Raw genomic sequence first — 17,310 nt, 5'->3', positions numbered from 1 at the left:
ACATTCCTGGAACATTAAGAGGGCAAATATGACATACATTCTTATTCATGCCAAGATCTAAAAGGGAACCAGTAGAAAAAATCCAAAATCTTTCCTTCTTATCCACTACCTCTTCTATATAATATCCACTAGGTTGCATTTTGGATATAATATACCTATAAAAACTAAATGTGGTTTTGGGGTGTACTTTAATGTTCTTAAATAATGTACTGCATTAATGCTTACAGTGAATATCATTGAGATGGAGATACATTCATAGGATCATAGGAGATAACTAGGCTAATGGCCCTAAGGCCCTTACAAGCCTAGCCATGTTCAACCCTTGTTCCCTCAAGGGTCTAGAGATATAGTCTGTGTTATAAGCAGATACAAATCAGCACTGCCCCTATCCAAGAGAGACACAGTTGAGACCCCTAGGATGAATTTTCAGTTCCCATCCAATCGTCCAAGTTACACTTAAAAGGGTTACCAAGGGGCTCTGTTTAACCAGAGGAGAGGCAACCTCTGGGAGAGATATCTGTCTCTCTAGAAAGTCCTGTTGATGTCACATGCTATGTTAAGATCCCTAGAGCAAGTGAATCATGTAGCATTTGACTTATGAATGTGCAGCATTTCCATTAAGGCAGGATCAGAAGTTGCTCTATGTGCTGAAGACCCTGATTTTTTTTTGTGAGAAACCTTTGAGGTCTCTCCCATTTCTGCAGGTGCCTGTTTAGGTACATACCAAAGGAAGCATTGTACTCTATTGTAGGCCTGATATGAGAAGAGTACAGGGGGGGTTATAACCTCATTTGTTCTGGAAGCTATGCCCATGCTTATAAGGTGACCAATGTAGAAGGCCTTCCTTACCACCATGGAGACATGGTGATCAAAATAAAGGTTGCTGTCAACCTGTGTGCCCAAATCTCTCACCACTGATTTAGAGCTTAGGGTGTTGTTATTAATATGGTAATCTTAAAGGACATCGCCTTTGCCAAAGGTGATAACAATGCATTTTTTGCATTGAATTTAAGACCACGACTTTAGCACCAATCATTGGTTTGCATAAGTCCTTCTTGTAGAATTCTGACTTCATTTAGGGACTCAGTGACTGTTCCCAGTTTGCAGTCATCAGCAAACTTTGTCAGCCACAAACCTTTTATTTTTGCCTGTACTTCTGAGAAGTAGATTCCAAACAACAGGGGCCATAGGACCAATCTAGTGGAATACCCCTGGTAATGAGTCTGCTGGTGGAGGTGGAGTCCCCTGTTTTGACTGTATGTGTTCTGTCAGTGAGCCAGTCTGCAACCCACCTGACAGTATGTAGGTTGACCTCCAGCTTGGTGAGTTTTTCAATGATGCCTGAGTGGGAGATTATGTCAAAGGCTTGGTCAAGTCTAGGTAGGCTTTATACGCAGATTTGCCTTCATCCAGGGCTTTGGTGACAGTCTCAAGGAATTCCACCAGGTTTAACATGCAGAGTCTCCCTTTAACAAAACCAGACTGGGTTGTGTCAAGTGTTTAAAGGTTTGCTATATCATTGTTGATAAGGTCCATGATGATTCTCTTCATGGCTTTGCAGATAAGGCTGGTTAGGCTAATGGGTCTATAGTTCACAGGGTTCGTCTATATACCCCCCTTGTGAAAGTGGATGATGGTAGCTATTCTCCATTCAGCAGGGACAAAACTAGTGCTTAGGCTGTGGCTGAAAAGTGTACCCAATGGTATTGCTAACTTGTGTTTTAAACCATTGAAAATGCAGCCTGGGATGTTATCAGGCCCCATAGAGGCTGTGCTTTTGGCCATGGAGAGACCAGTTAAGACCTGCTCTTTAGAGATACTAGGTGGAGAATAGGAAGTAGGAATGTTTTGGGGTATATGTGGTGGGGACAGGGGAGAAGTTTTCACTGAACCTGTCCACTAGCATGTTGGCTATTTTCACTGGTTCAGTATACGTGGCACCATTCACTACCAGTTCACTGCAAATCTGGGCTTTTCCTTTAAGGTTTCGGATATAGCTAAAGAAGGCCTTATGGTTATCCACAGCTAGGGATGCTAATCTAGATTCATAGTTAGCTTTAGAGGACTTTACAAGATGTCTTATTTGCTTGTTCAAGCTGAGAAGGGTGTGCTTCCAATTCTGAGATCATTCCTTCTTGCTCTTAGACAGCAATTTCTTCCTCTTATTATATAACCTGTTTATGATGGATTTCCATCAGGCAGTCTTGTTTTTTCTTGAGGATCTTGCTTTGGTCCTATTAGGAATGGCTGAGTCAATACAATTGTATAAATGTTTATACAATGCATTGGTGTGTATCCCAGTATAGGTGTCACTGCTGTCAATGGGGACAGGAGCTTTGAAGCTATTAATGCCTTCTTGAGGCTGCAGTTGCCTTTGAAGAAGTTTTTTAGCCTAATTTCTCTGGGGGGGGTGGTGCTATTGTTACTTCAAAAGAGACTGGTTCATGATAAGACTTCACCAGGGAGGGCCACACACTTGTGGTGGTGCACTGTTCAACCATGTTGGTGAGTACCAAGTCTAGAATGTTTGGGCCCCTTGTGGGAGTGCCAACTACCTGCTCCAAGGCATATGAGTTAATGAAGTCCAAGAACCTTTGAGTGAGTGTGTTTTTACGTGTATACTTTACCCAGTCTATAGACAGGTAATTAAAGTCACCCATAACCAGGGTGTTTGGTTGTATTTTGAGTGACTCAAGTATATCCAAGTAGGCAGTGTGGATATCATGGTTCATGGAGGGGGATCTATAGCTGACAATAACTTGGAGAGGGTCTTTCCTATAGTTATTTGCACATGGAGTAACTCTAAGGAATCATTCTGTGTAACCAATCTAGAGCTGTATTTATCTTTGATGAATATTGATACTCCTCCATTAGTTGATGAATATTGATACTCCTCTATTAGTTGATGAATATTGATACTCCTCCATTAGATGATGAATATTGATACTCCTCCTCCTTTAGTTTTCATGCCTTCATTTCGGGGTCTTAATGTGTGGAAAGCATTCTGTCCCAGTATGATGGGGGTATATGGCCAGCGTGCTCTCCGCAGGTTTGAACCAGGTCTGTGTGGCTGCACAGATGTCTGCATCTTCCAAGGTGAGGGGTGCTTAAAGTGAGTGCAATTTCAGATTTATACTCCTAGGGTTTAGCGGCATAAACTTAAGATTATTTTTTGAGAATAATTTTACATCGGGAATTTTGTTTTTGAGACGCTGCCTAAAAAAGGCACTATGGAGGAGACAAGAGCCTTAGCCTGTACTCAAAAGCCCAGAGGTGATAGCTGCAGACCATCTCTGGCAAAGTCTATGAACCATATCATCCCAGGCTGACAGGTACTGAATCCCCTTAGAATGACACCAGAAACTAAGCCAGTTGTTGACATCAATCATTTTTTGTCTGCATTTAGCCATCATCCTAGATGAAGGTAGAATGCTGCTTAAGGCTAGAAACAGACCCATCTGGGACACATAATCAGAGAGCTCAGTCATGTCTCTCTTCATACAGTCCTGTGAGATGCATCTCAAGTCATTCACACTAACATTGACTATGACAGAGTCACAACAATGCCTGTTGTTGAGACATTTGAATGTATGTGTGATGTAGTGGACCCTGGCACCTGACATACAGCTGACTGTGACCTTTTCTTTATGCAACCTGGTTAGTAGGACATTTGTGTGTTTCAGACTGGAGGCACCTATGACTAAAACATTTGATTTTGTGTTTGGGGGATGTTTGGTGAAACACTGGTACTTGCATTTTTATGTTTACTGTGATTTGCTGGAAATGTATTAACTGAAGCATGTTTATGTTTGGGAGGTCTCTGATCTTTAGGTAGGCTTGTAGTGAGAACCTCTGCGTATGTAGGTTTAGGTGTTGTACACGCAGATGGTGCAGGAAGTGAAGTGTGTGAGCTGACAGCCTGCTTAGTATCTGATACTCTGATTTGTGAATGAGAAAGCCTAGATTCTAGATTCTTAATATAAACCAAGTAGAAATTTTGCAGTTTGTAAGGTGTGAAACTCACTCCTTGTAATATGTTATGCACCCAGTTCACTAATAAAAATCGAATTGTAAAACATGTACTACAAAATAATAAAATAGTAGGTAGTCTACAGTTGAGTTTAAAATGGAATATCCTTTATTGAAACACACAAACAAGCGATCCAAGTTGAGTATAATGAAAAGCATTAAATACATTCATTATTTGTATATAATCAGGTTATTTGGAGCAAGAGAGTGGTTACTGAGGGTGGTTCTGTTAAGAGCAATAAAAGCATTAAACTCATTCCTTTAACCAAGTCCCCCTTCCCTGTTAACACCATAGTGTAAACTGTGACTGTGCTACCTTAGAACTGAAACTAAAGAGCTGTAGACACATTAAAATATATAATATAAGAACAGCTTATTAAGGCTAACCCACTAATCCAAACTTTATTAATTAAGAAACCAAATCACTAACAAAATGACAAACTAATTAACTAACAAAAAGATCTACCACTAGACATCTGTAAGAATAAATATTAGTAATTTATAAACTGAAACACTTTTAACAAAGATCGCTTTCGTATCAAATAAATACTTCATCAGGTTTGTGTATAAAAAGCATATCATAATATTTATGAACATGTAGAAATCTACAAGTGAACATCTAAGTAGGCTGAAAACCACAGCTATAATTGCTAAAGTGGAAATACAGTGAAAAATGTTAAAAATAAAGCATTAAGTCCCCGGGGATCTCTTCAAGTGTGGCATCTAAGAAAGCACGTTGTTTAAATGAGTAAAAGTAGCAGAAAATAGCATCAATGTCAATTATCTTCATTGTAAAATATTTACAATATTTGATATTTATTCAAAACAATATTATCATGTATAATATTAATGTGTAATATCAGCATTAATCAGACTCATAGGAGTCTTTTAATAGTCTTTTAAACAGTGGGGCAGTTTTCTGACTTCTAATATGCTTTTTATGGAGCAATAGTAATTCAGCCCCAGTTTTCTAAAAGAGTTCAGTTTCAGCTGCCACAGTAGTTCATATTTTTCTAAATGATTAGGGATTTCTTCTTCCAGTTGCAAAAAGTCCACATGATCAATAATTTGAAATGTAAAGCCAGTGTGTCTTTTGGGAAGCTGCAGGTGCTGAGCCAGTGCATTATTCTTGCACTCAGCTCTAATTTCAGAAAGATGGCCAGAAATCCTTCAAGATGTGAGAAATGCATCTAGATTCTTAATAAAGATGCATCTCTCACATATTGAAATTATGTGAATTAGGAGAAGTGGGTTGTCAGTCTATGTTAAGCAATTGCTACATTGCCTCAGGATACCCATATTAATCAGGTTGGCTGGAGAAATGATGGCAAATTGTCCATTCATAATGCTAGGTGAAGTACTGCAGTCAGTAACAGGGAGGGGACTAGAAGGACCAGGTATGGCTAAGGGACAAGAAAAAGTTCTAAATTGTGAGGGGCTTAAGGGGTAAGAGTATTTAACCAGGCAGTGAAGCACAACAGTGAGAAACCTCTGATGGAGCACAAGCAGTTGACTAAGGGAAAATGATCTCTGCCTAAGAGTTTGCATCTATAACTGCCAATGGTATCCTCCACTGTGCTGTAGAGCATGGTTATACGGGTGGTGCACACTAGGCAAACCCACACTAATGCAGGCAACAAGTAGCAACAAAATTAAACTGATTTCAAACACTCTAACCAATAGTAGAACACTAGACTGGGCCCTCGGCCAACAATCATCACTCAGATAGGTCCTTAGCTATACTCTACTCTCACTAGGGTGCAGGGAGATGCCTTCTTTTGTGGAGGAAAGCTGAGCTAGTGCACAGAAACATGAAAAACAGACTGGGTCCAGCAAATCTGAACCAAGTCTATGCTAGGCTAAATGTGCAGGAAAAAGCAAAAATACAGTAAAATACAATGCAAGATGTGCAGATTAATTAAAAATGCTACTTATTTTTCAGTAGCAGGCAGTGGAGGCCTCAGGTAACACAGGAGATTGATTGCTTGTTGCTAACCTCTGTGCAGCTATGATAAATGAAATTAAACTGATTTCAAATACTCTAACCAATAGTAACACACTACGCAGGCCCTGGGCCAACAATCACCACTCAGATAGGTCCTTAGCTACACTCTACTCTCACCATGGTGTACAGGGAGGCCCTCTTTTGTAGAGGAAAGCTGGATTACTGCTCAGAAACTGTAAAAACAGACTGGGTCCAGCAAATCAGAACCAAGTCTATGCTAGGCTAAAAGTGCAGCAAACAGCAACAATACATTAAAATACATTTAAAAAATAACAGCACACAATAAAATACAATGTATTCATTAATTCATTCCTTAAAAAGATGTGAGGTCCTGTCAACACAGAAGGTTCCACAGAAACATGTAGCCAGGTAAATAACCTTAGGGGTGTAATATCTAATAGTATCTCCAATACCAAAAAATCTTGGAAGTAGCTCTATTGAAGAATAATGTACTGGAATGTATGTAACAGCAGAAAGAACATCTGCCACAAAGTAAATGCCCAAGAATTAATCAGGATAAGTCAACTTCTTGATAGATGCTTCAAATTCTGCCCCCCTTAAAGGAAAACCTACCTGTATTAGGAAGTATAACATTGTTAGCAGACAACTTGTTCCAGTGGTAATCAATAATGTTTATAATAGTACTGAAATTGCAACCATAATGTAACACAAATGTAGGACTAGTAGGCCACAATACTATCTTGATACGTCAAAAGTCAACTGGAGGTCTAAAAGAAATAGGATGTCTAGCAGACATAACTTGTTACATGCTGTAACCCCTATGAAGAACATATGGGTTAAGTCAGAAGCCATAGCCTCATAATCAGACTCAAGGCTATATAACCTTGTCACATGAATAAACTGATATTTGGGAATACCTTTACCTAGGATGGAACCTACTAGAATATAGTAGAGCAGTTTTACTAAATGGTTTCCTGTATACACTAGAGACAAGCATACTATCCAGAGTTTTGGTAACATTAACATCTAAAAAAATGATGTTAAACAATTGACTCTTACCAGTAAATCTAATACTGAAATCATTAGAATTCAGCTATTCAATAAATCCACTAAACATAGATTGTGGGCCCTTCCATATGACCCAACAATCATCCAGATAGTGTTTCCACATATCTATCAAATGAAGAAAAACATAGAATTCAAATATTCAATAAATTCATAAAACATAGATTGTAGGCTCTTCCTAATGACCCAACTGTCATCAAGATAACATTTCCACATATATATTTGATGGAAATAGGGGCAAAAATGCTGCCCCCATGACAGTACCCCAAAGTTGCAAAAAACATAAATCAGTAGAATAGAAAACATTGTGAGTACCCCTCCTTCTCTTTCTTGTACAAGAATGTCCCCATTTTTGTTGTAAGAATCAGCAGCTGCAACATTAGATGGTGGAGTTTTTTTTTCTTTAAGCACAGCTGGTCTTTTATCATTTGAACCCACCCACAATTCAGCATCTATCTCTGTATGAGAAGAAGAGCCTCCTCTGAATCCAGGGTCTCATATAGCTTCAGAATAGATTTGAGAATATGACCATATTAATATTTAACCCTGGATCACTGGTTATTACATTTGACATTCTGTCCCAGTTTACCGAGGTCAAGCTTAACAGTCTTATTAGTTGCACCAGATCTAGGCCATGAATAAACCCTGTTGTTATGATAGTCATTACTATCTCTTTTATATATATTTTTTATTTTGTGTTCCTTATACTCATTATTCAATAATTTGAAAGAAAGTATACTTTTGAAAAAAAAGTCTGAAATTGGGTATTAAATGAAAAAATGTCCACCATAATATGTTGCTCAGTTAGTTGTTTTTCAGCAATCTGTCTCCGAAAACCCCACCAAAGCTTTGTTAAACATATTAGAAGCAGGATTGTGAAATGTGCACCACAGAGATGATAAGATAGAGTTACTTTCACTTATCCCCAGTTCAATAAGCATTCCAAGACCTCTAGGAACCATATTAGCTGCAAATAAGCCTTCAAATACTTCATATCCCAAACTGGAGAGCATAAATTCTTTGTAGTTGCAGTAAGCATGGTAAAATGTCAATACCATGGATGTGTGTGTCACTTGGGCCGATCCCTACAACAGCAGGACATCCAGAAGTATTTTGCACTTCATTAGAAAAACAGGCAAAATCATCCATGTTGTCAGTTAACAAAACTAGGAAGTACTGCAGACAATCTCAATATATCATCGTCTAAATCCCAGCAGATCCAACAAAACTATACCAGGTTCTCTATCCTAAGCTACTTCACATCTGCTATATGTTTGCTTCATTTATTCATTTCAAACAATCTTTTCTTTCTTCGGGTTATCTTTGTAATTGGTTATGTTATTTCAAAGTTCATTTTTTGGGTGGGGTGAGTTTATGACTCTCAGATTCGTTATCTTCTAAACTTTAACTTTTCTCCTTCATTTTTCCTTATGTCATTTAAGCATAATGTCTGTGACAGTGTGACTGTGTTAGTTTCCTTTATTCTTTGCTTTGCTATTTATTTAATGCTTATTCATAAGATTCTATTTTGCACTTGGCCCTGAAAGATTTTTTTCTTTTAAATGTATGCTTTTATTTACTTTTCTTATTTGATTTGTAAACTGATGTATTGCTTTTTTGTTTTCTTGATTACTTGTTTTACAGCTTGCACTGCCTATCTTTGCTGCTATAGTGCAATTGTTTTTTCAAAATATGTTTTATTGAAATATTTTTGCAAAATAAGAAAGGTGGAACTAATACCCACAATCATAAAATACAAACAACCTAGAAAAAACAATTATGCAGTAAAACATTGCCCTCAAAAATATCTCATAAGCTATTATAAAAGGCAGCTTTGGGGAAAGTTCTTTTTTGCATTTATATTGCACTTTTATAGTATAAATTTAATTTAGTGGGGGTAACTAGCCAGGTGGCAGATCCCAGTTGAGTCTTACTTGACTGCGTGAGATATCTTCTTCAGACAGTAAGTCTCATACTAACCTATGTTTAAGTAAAGAAACAAGATAAGTCAATCATTTTGTTATTCTGAACTATATTGAAATTATTATGAATTGGCTATAGCAGCATAAATGTGCCATCCAGGTTTAGAAATTTCATGAATTTATGTAAAAACATTTGAGATAAGCAAATATGCTATGAATTTCCTTTAGTATTAAAATGAACTTAGAACCCTCATCAAACTCCAGACCTGTTAAGAACTTTGCTAAGGCCAATTACTTCAAATAAAGTAACAGCACATTAAACGTCCAAGCCCCTCCAAGTCTGGATGCACTGAGGCCTACTCTGAGCTGTACATAAGAGCACTGTACAACCACATTCATAGCTGCATTGAGGAGGCAGCACCTGTCAAAGTGAAACCTATGATCACTGGCAAAAATAAACCACCCTGGTAGACTTCTAGCATAAACAGGCTATTCAACAAAAAGAAAAAAAATACTTCTCCAAAGCCAAGAAAGAACAAGAAAAACAGTGCAAAAAGACACCCACCAGTCTAAAAAAAACAAATTAGAGAGCTGGTCAAATCTGCCAAAGTAAACTATGTGGCAAAGATAACCTCCCAGGTGAAAGATAACCATAAGGTGCTCCACACCTATGGTCATCCCCTCATTGGTCAGGTCAGACCATAAGCTAATCACCCTTAACATCCACATCCCACCCCCACCCCCCAGTAAGGAAACCTCCATAAAAAAACTTCTCCAAAGCCAACTTCATGCTACTCAAGTCAGAAGTGACAAACTTCATGACATCCACGCAGACGGGAACTGAAAATTCAACTGCTGAGTCCTACACTAAGGCACTGAATGAGCACATCCACTCATGCATGAATTGTGCCATCTCAAATAGAGCTATGATGCTCTCCTCCAAAAAAATGAAGCCAATCTTGTGGTCCTCTGCCATAAACAAACTTTACAACAAAAGGAAGAAACTGTTGCAGAAAAGAGGAAAATCCCAGGATGGAAAAAAAACTCCATTACCAGCCTCACTAAGAAGCTGAGAGCCCTCATAAAATCCTCCAAAGCTAGTTACAAAAATAAAATTGCCAAAGATTTCAAAGACAACCACAAGGCATTCTATAACTATGTCAAGAATCTAAATGGCAATGCTCAGATCTGCTCTGAGCTACAACAGAATGGCATTAAATATACTGATCCCAAGGTTATTGCCAATATCCTGGCAGATCGATTTAGTGCCAACTTCACCCACCTCTCACCCCCTAAATGGCCCAGCTCAATACCGGAAGATTGCCAAATTCCGGTAATAATGTCCACACAGGTAAAAAACGCACTCTCCAAAGCTAAGAATACAGCATCCATGGGAGAGATGACATCCCGGGCTGTGTACTACATGAACTACAAAATGAACTGACACCTCACTAAGTGTCATGTTTAATCATAGCCTCACCTCAGGCTTCGTGCCCAATGAGTGGCGCACAGCTGCAGTTACCCCATTCCACAAGGGGGGATCTACCATGGATCCCAAGAACTACCGCCCCATCAGTCTGACAAGCCTGATCTGCAAGGCCATGGAACGTATTATCATGGAACTTATAAACAAAGACATTGGCAACCTTTAAACACTGGACCCCACCCAGTATGGGTTTGTGAAGGGCCGATCTTGTTTCCTGAACCTGAATGACTTCTTTGAATCAGTCCCCAGAGCCTTGGACGAGGGTAAGCCGGTCCACACAGCCTATCTGGACCTCGCCAAGGCCATTGACACCATCCCCCACTCTGGAATCATAGATATACTTACTAAGCTGGGCATTAATCCCTACATCACTCAATGAGTTGCCAACTGGCTTACTGATAGAACACACACTGTAAAAGTAGCCAACTCCAAATCCAGCTCCAGACAAGTGACAAGTGGAGTACCTCAGGGTTCAGTCCTGGGACCACTCTTGTTTGGCATCTACTTCTCTGAAGTACAGGCCAATACTAAGGGACTCTGGCTAACAAAGTTCGCAGACAACTGCAAACTAGGAGCCATTATTGAATCTCCAAATTATGTGGATACTCTACAAAAGGGCCTTACAGAAACAGATGCTTGATGCCAGAGCCATGGGCTCAAGCTCAATGCCAAGAAATGTAGTTATCCCCTTTGGGAAAAAACACATACCCGTGAATTACCATATAGGTGGCAGTACACTAAACACTGAAAGTGTGATAAGAGACTTAGGGACACAGGTGGACAGTGGTCTCGCCTTCGATAACCACATCGCCACAACAGTCAGGAAATCCTTCTATGTGGCACACCTCATCACTAAGGGCTTTTCATCCAGAAAAAAAGAAGGTCATTGTCCCACTGTACTCATCCCTCATTAGACCCATTATAGAATACAATGCCCCATTTGATATGTACCTCCCAAGACACCTGCAACAACTGGAAAGGCTGCCGAAATACCTCACTAAAAGAATCACAGGCCTAAAGCAGATGCCCTATGCTGACCGCCTTAAAAAACTCCAGCTATACTCTGTCGCATATCGTCTACTCAGAGGTGATCTCTGCTTAACATACAAAGCCATGTCAAACCCAGAGCTATTGGACATGCTACACTTAAAGAAATCCCAATCCCTCAGAGCCACATGCTCCAGGGATCTAAACTTTGTCATCACAATAAACAAAACATGCTGGAAGGATAGGTTCCTGACCCAGAGCCTCCCCAGACTCTGGAATAGACTACCCATACATGTCAAGCAGAGTGCCTCTTTGGCCCTCTTCAAAAAGAACACTGACAATTGGATGGGAGAAAGGAAATTCACCCCAGGGATCACATCAGTCACCCTGTTATACAGGGGTCCAGGAAGTAAATAGTGTGGGAAGAAATAGCCAGGGAATTATTATGGCTAGGCTTGGATAGGCCCTAGGGCCGATAGCCTAGTACCAATCTATGAACCAACCTATGAACCTTTAAGGCCTTTTTTAATTATGTTCGTAACCTCAGGGAAATGCTCAGCAATGTGCTAAGCTAATTATGAATGGCAACACTTACACTCAGCCTGAAACTATAGAAAACCTGCTGGCTGTCAAGTTCAGTTCACACTTCTTCCCCCCATCACCTCCTGCCACACCCAAAGAAATACCTGCAACCATCTCCCTTCTGGTAATTACAAGGGAACAGGTCATTACTGTGCTCACTAAAGCTGAAAACACTGCCTCCATGGGTCCTGTCAACGTTACAGGATACTTCTTAAACAGCTTAAAACAGAATCTATCTGGGCCACTAGAAACCCTCTTTAACCACAGCCTCCAGACAGGCTTTGTCCCCGAGGAATGGAGGACTGAAAAAGTCATGCCTTTGTACAAGGGGGGCCCATCAACTGACCTAGGGAACTACAGACCCTTATGCTTGACCAGTCTTATCTGCAAGACCATGGACAGAATTGTCATGGACTTGATCAGTAATGACATGGAACTCTCCAAACACTGGATCAGACCCATTTTGGCTTTGGCAAAGAGAGGTGCCTGCTCAGTCTGGTGGGCTTCTTCAAGAAAGTCACCAGGGCCAAAGATGAAGGTAAAATGGTAGACTACACTTATCTAAACCTGGCCAAAGCTTTTGACACAGTCCTCCACTTGCAGATCATAGATAAACTTACTTAGTTAAGCATAAACACTTACATATTCAAATGGATAGCCAACTAGCTCACTGACAGAACACATGTTGTCTGAACAGGTGAATCCACTTTCAATAAGAAACCTGTTGCAGTGTCCCACCAGGCTCAGTGTTGGGACCTCTCCTGTTTGGTATATACTTCTCTAAAGTGAAGGCCAATGTTGGGGGCTCCTGGCTCATCAAGTTCACTAATGAGTGTAAGCTAGGAACAATCACTGAATCCCCAAATGATTGTTGACATCCTACAAACAGGTGTAAAAATGGCAAACAACTGGTGCCAAAACCATGGTCTGACACTAATTGCTAAAAAATGCATTATCATACCATTCGGGTATCCCTGAAAATTATACTATTGATAACACACCTCTAAAAGTAGCCCCAGTGGTGAGGGGACTTAGGAACACAGATAGATAGTAACCTAAACTTCAACTACTAAGTAGCTGCAATACTGAGGAAGTCCTTCTGTGTGGCTCAACTAGTAAGTAAAGACATGGTAATCAAGATCAACAGATGTCATAGTGCCTCTGTACCCAGCCCTCATCAGGCCCATAACTGAGCACAATGCTCCCTTCTGCATGTACCTAGCCATGCACTTACACCAAATGGAGCAACCCCTGAGGTTTCTCACTACAAAATTCAAAGCATAAGATATATGTCTTGTGCAACCTGACTGAAGGCTCCATTCCTTTACTCCATCTCATATCATTTATTGAGAAGGGACCTATGCCTGACCTACAAGGCATTCTCTGATCTGCCCCTGATGAAAATGTTATCTATTTGCAAGAAAAAATATACAAGGGTTACATGTTTCGTGGACGTGAAGCTTATTTGTGACTCTAATAGAACTTGCTGGGGAGACAGATTTGTATCCCATAGGCTACCTCATCTATGGAATAAACTTCCCATCTTTGTAAAGCAAAGCTCATCCCTCACTCTCCTCAAAAAGAATTTGGGTAATTGGATGGGAAACGATAAATTCACTCTCAAGGTTCTGCCCATGTCCCTTATGGACACAGGAAGTGTGTGAAATAACTCAGATCTCCAACACCCAAAGACCCACTACCCTGATACTACCCCATCCCATTTCTGGGGAATTAAGATATAACATTGTCATATCCTAGGTATTATTAGCTGGACTTGTAAAGGCTCTTGTGTCATTAGCCTAGTAATCATGAACCTATGCTGTTTAAGGAAAGGAAATTAATGTCTATAGGATTCTATGTGTATGTTTTAAACAATTAGACCCAATGTGAGGATAGGATGGGCCCCATCCCTCTCCTTCCAGATACAAAGTAATGGATTTCAAAAATCTAGAGGAATTAAAAGTTAGGTAGTATGCATCCAGGTTTGGCAAGTTCATGTCACCTGAATTGTTGGGAACTCTTACTTTGTCATATGAAATCCTGACCACTTTAGGGAACAAAACTATTTTTGACAATGAGAAGGCTATATTGTTGAATTATTTTGGTGAATGGTATTAACAGTGGGCATACAGTAATGTAAGTGCCTCTGGTAAATGTTCATTTTTAGGACAGTAACTTTCAAAAGAAATGAAAAATGCATATAGTTTCGTCTCTAAATAGGCAGTAAAATATTGGAGCGGCATTTAAAGATGTTATTTTGATAGCTAGAAGCACCAATTTGAATAAAAGTTATACCTACGTATTTAAGAGATTCACTAATGTTTAATCCTTCCAGCCAGCCAGATCAAGAAAGCAATTTTTCTAAGAAACAGGGAGGAGAATATAATATTGCATCTTGAGCTTGTAATTAGAGAAAATGGAAATGTTTTGATGGCATGGATAGTACTGGAAATATCAAAGTTTGGGCAGGAGAGATAGACATTAACATCATCAGCAAAGGTGCACAAGATATTTTGATGTTAATAAAGTACAGGATTGCATAATGTGGATGGATAAAACTAAAAAGAATGATTCAGTATAGAGGATGAAGAGCTATGGGGATCATTTACCAATTTGTTTAACATCATTTTTAATTAAGATGGAAACAGATGAAGACATATTTATAGCATTTCCCTAAATGGCTTTAAATAAGTATCATACCATACTTCATAAGTATTTCAAGAAAAACTAAGCTACTCAAAATGGCAATTATAAAATTCAGTTTTTTTCTGTCAAAGGTTTTAGATATATCAATAGTTTAGAGCAAATAAGTTCTCCCTGAAGATATTAATTGATAACTGAAGCAATTCCAAGGGCAAGGTCTGATTGTTCTTTTTGTATTTACGATGTGTATGGTATTATAAATTTGATTTAGTATGGGTGAGTAAGCAATTGGTAGACCCCAGCTGAGTGTTACTAAACTATGTTAGATATCTTCTTCTAAGTCCCATACTAACCTATGTTTAAGTAAAGAAAAAGAAGATAAGCCAATCATTTTCTTGTTTTGAAGTATATTGACATTATTATGAATTAGCTGGAGAAGTATAAATGTGTCATCCAGGTTTAGAAATTTCATGAATTTTTGTAAAAGAGAGTTGAGTTAAGCAAATAAACTATGACATTTTAGTGATTTTGCTGTATGTTGTTTAAGGAAAGGAATGGCTATGGGATTACATTCCTATGTTTTAAACAATTAGTCCAAACGTGAAGCGAAGATGAGCCCCATCACCCTTCATTCAGATTAAAACTAATGGATTTGAATAATGTAGCACAGTTTATAATTAGGTAGTATGCATATAGGTCTAGCAAGCTCATGTCACCTTGATTGTTGGGAAATTTTATGATATGATATCCTGACCACTTTAAGGAAGTAAACACATTTTGACAATGAGGGGGCTACATTATTGAATAATTTTTGATAATGCTATGTGCAATCAACATACGGTAATGTAATTGCCTCAGGAAGATGTTCATTTTTAGTACAGCAGCTTTCAAAAGAAATGAAAACTGCATGCAGTTTTATCTCTTAATAGCCAGTAAAATATTCAAGCAGCATTTAGAGTTGCTTTGATAGCTAAAAGCATAATTTTGAATAAAAGTTATGCCTAAGTATTTGAGAGAATGATTCATTTTGATCCATCCAGACTGGCCAGAGCAAGGGAGCAATTTTTCTAAGAAACAGGAAAGAAAACATAGTTATGCAGATTAACCTTGTAATTAGAGAATATGGAGAAGTTTTTGATTGCATGGACACTTCTGGGAACACCAGAGTTTGGGCAGGAAAGCTAGACATTAACATCATTAGCAAATGCTGTAAAGTAAAGGATTGCATAATTCAGGGAGTTAAAACTAGAAAGAGTAATTCAGTATAGAGGTTTAAAAGCTATAAGGATCATTGATAGACTCATCGGACACCAATTTTAATTAAGATTGGAGCAGATAGAGACATATTTATAGCAGGTGGCATTCAGAGTTTTAAATAATTATCTCAGTATACTTAACAAGTATTTCAAGAAAACCTAAGGTACTCAAAAATGCCAAATATAAAATCCAGGTTTAGACTGTCAAAAGCTTTTAGAAGTATCAATAATTAAAGCAATCAGGTTCTTCCTGAAGATACTACTTAATAAGCAATTCCAACCTTAATGTCTGATTGTCACTTTGTCTCAAGTCAATAAATCCTGAATGAAAAGGTAAAATTATTTTAGGCAGGATAATTTTCAATCTGTTAGCTAATAGTGACATGTAAGATTTTATTACCTCATTAATGAGTGCTATGTCTTCATAGTTTGCAACATCAGCATGATCATCTTGGATTTTAGGAATTTCGATTGTTTTAGATACATTAATAAATATATCAGACAATCTTTCTAATTCAGTATAAATAAACAAAGTATAAAGAATTTTGGAGAGCTTGTTAGCAATTTTTTCAAAAAATTAGATGAAAACCAATCAGGATCTTCCTAACTTTGATGTGATTTGGTGGATTTTATATTTCTAACATCTGAATTAGACTTGAAAGGAACATATTTTTGTTCCTGAATCAGTCTGTGAAATTTAATATGATTAAGATACTCCAGTTGCTCATCCTGTGGCAACATTACAGAGTCATTTTCATATGGTTTCTTAAATACATCTATGAAAGCTAATCAGATATCATTGTTGTTACTGTGTGCTATTCCATGATATTTTGTTTCTGAGATGAGGTGGTGATTCTCAGTATAGTATAAGTTTAACCAACAGCTTTGATGGCATTTATTCCCATTCCCAATATTACACAAAGATAATCATAATAAGTAGAATAAAGGGTGTTCTTTTTTGAGAGATTTAATTAGCAATTCTGTCTCTGCAGTGTATTCTAGTATACTTAATTTCCCTTTTATATTAATTTCTTTTTATTTAATTTTTTGCAATATGATCTTTTATTAATTAATAATTCTCTGATTTGATCTTTGAGTGCTACCTATCCACTGAATATTCAATTTATTATCTTGATTTTCCATATTTTGATGAAAATCTGTTTCTGATTTATTCTCATTGTCAAGAAGACTGGAGTTAAGGGTCCAGTTATTAAAAGGATAATTAATGTTAGAACTAAATTGCCAATATAGATGGAGCTGGAATTTAACATGGTCTGAGGAAAAATTGAGGTTCAGTATCCAAACCAAGGACAATTTATAGTAAATGGTTTCATATCAAAAATAATTCTATTCTCTGCAAGGACTTGTGACAGG

This window comes from Protopterus annectens, chromosome 2.part0 (genome assembly GCF_019279795.1).
Source record: "Protopterus annectens isolate FY-2018-M chromosome 2.part0, PAN1.0, whole genome shotgun sequence".
NCBI classification, from domain to species: Eukaryota; Metazoa; Chordata; order Ceratodontiformes; family Protopteridae; genus Protopterus; species Protopterus annectens.
The sequence above is the reverse complement of the archived record's forward strand: the minus strand, read 5'-3'. Positions refer to the sequence as shown.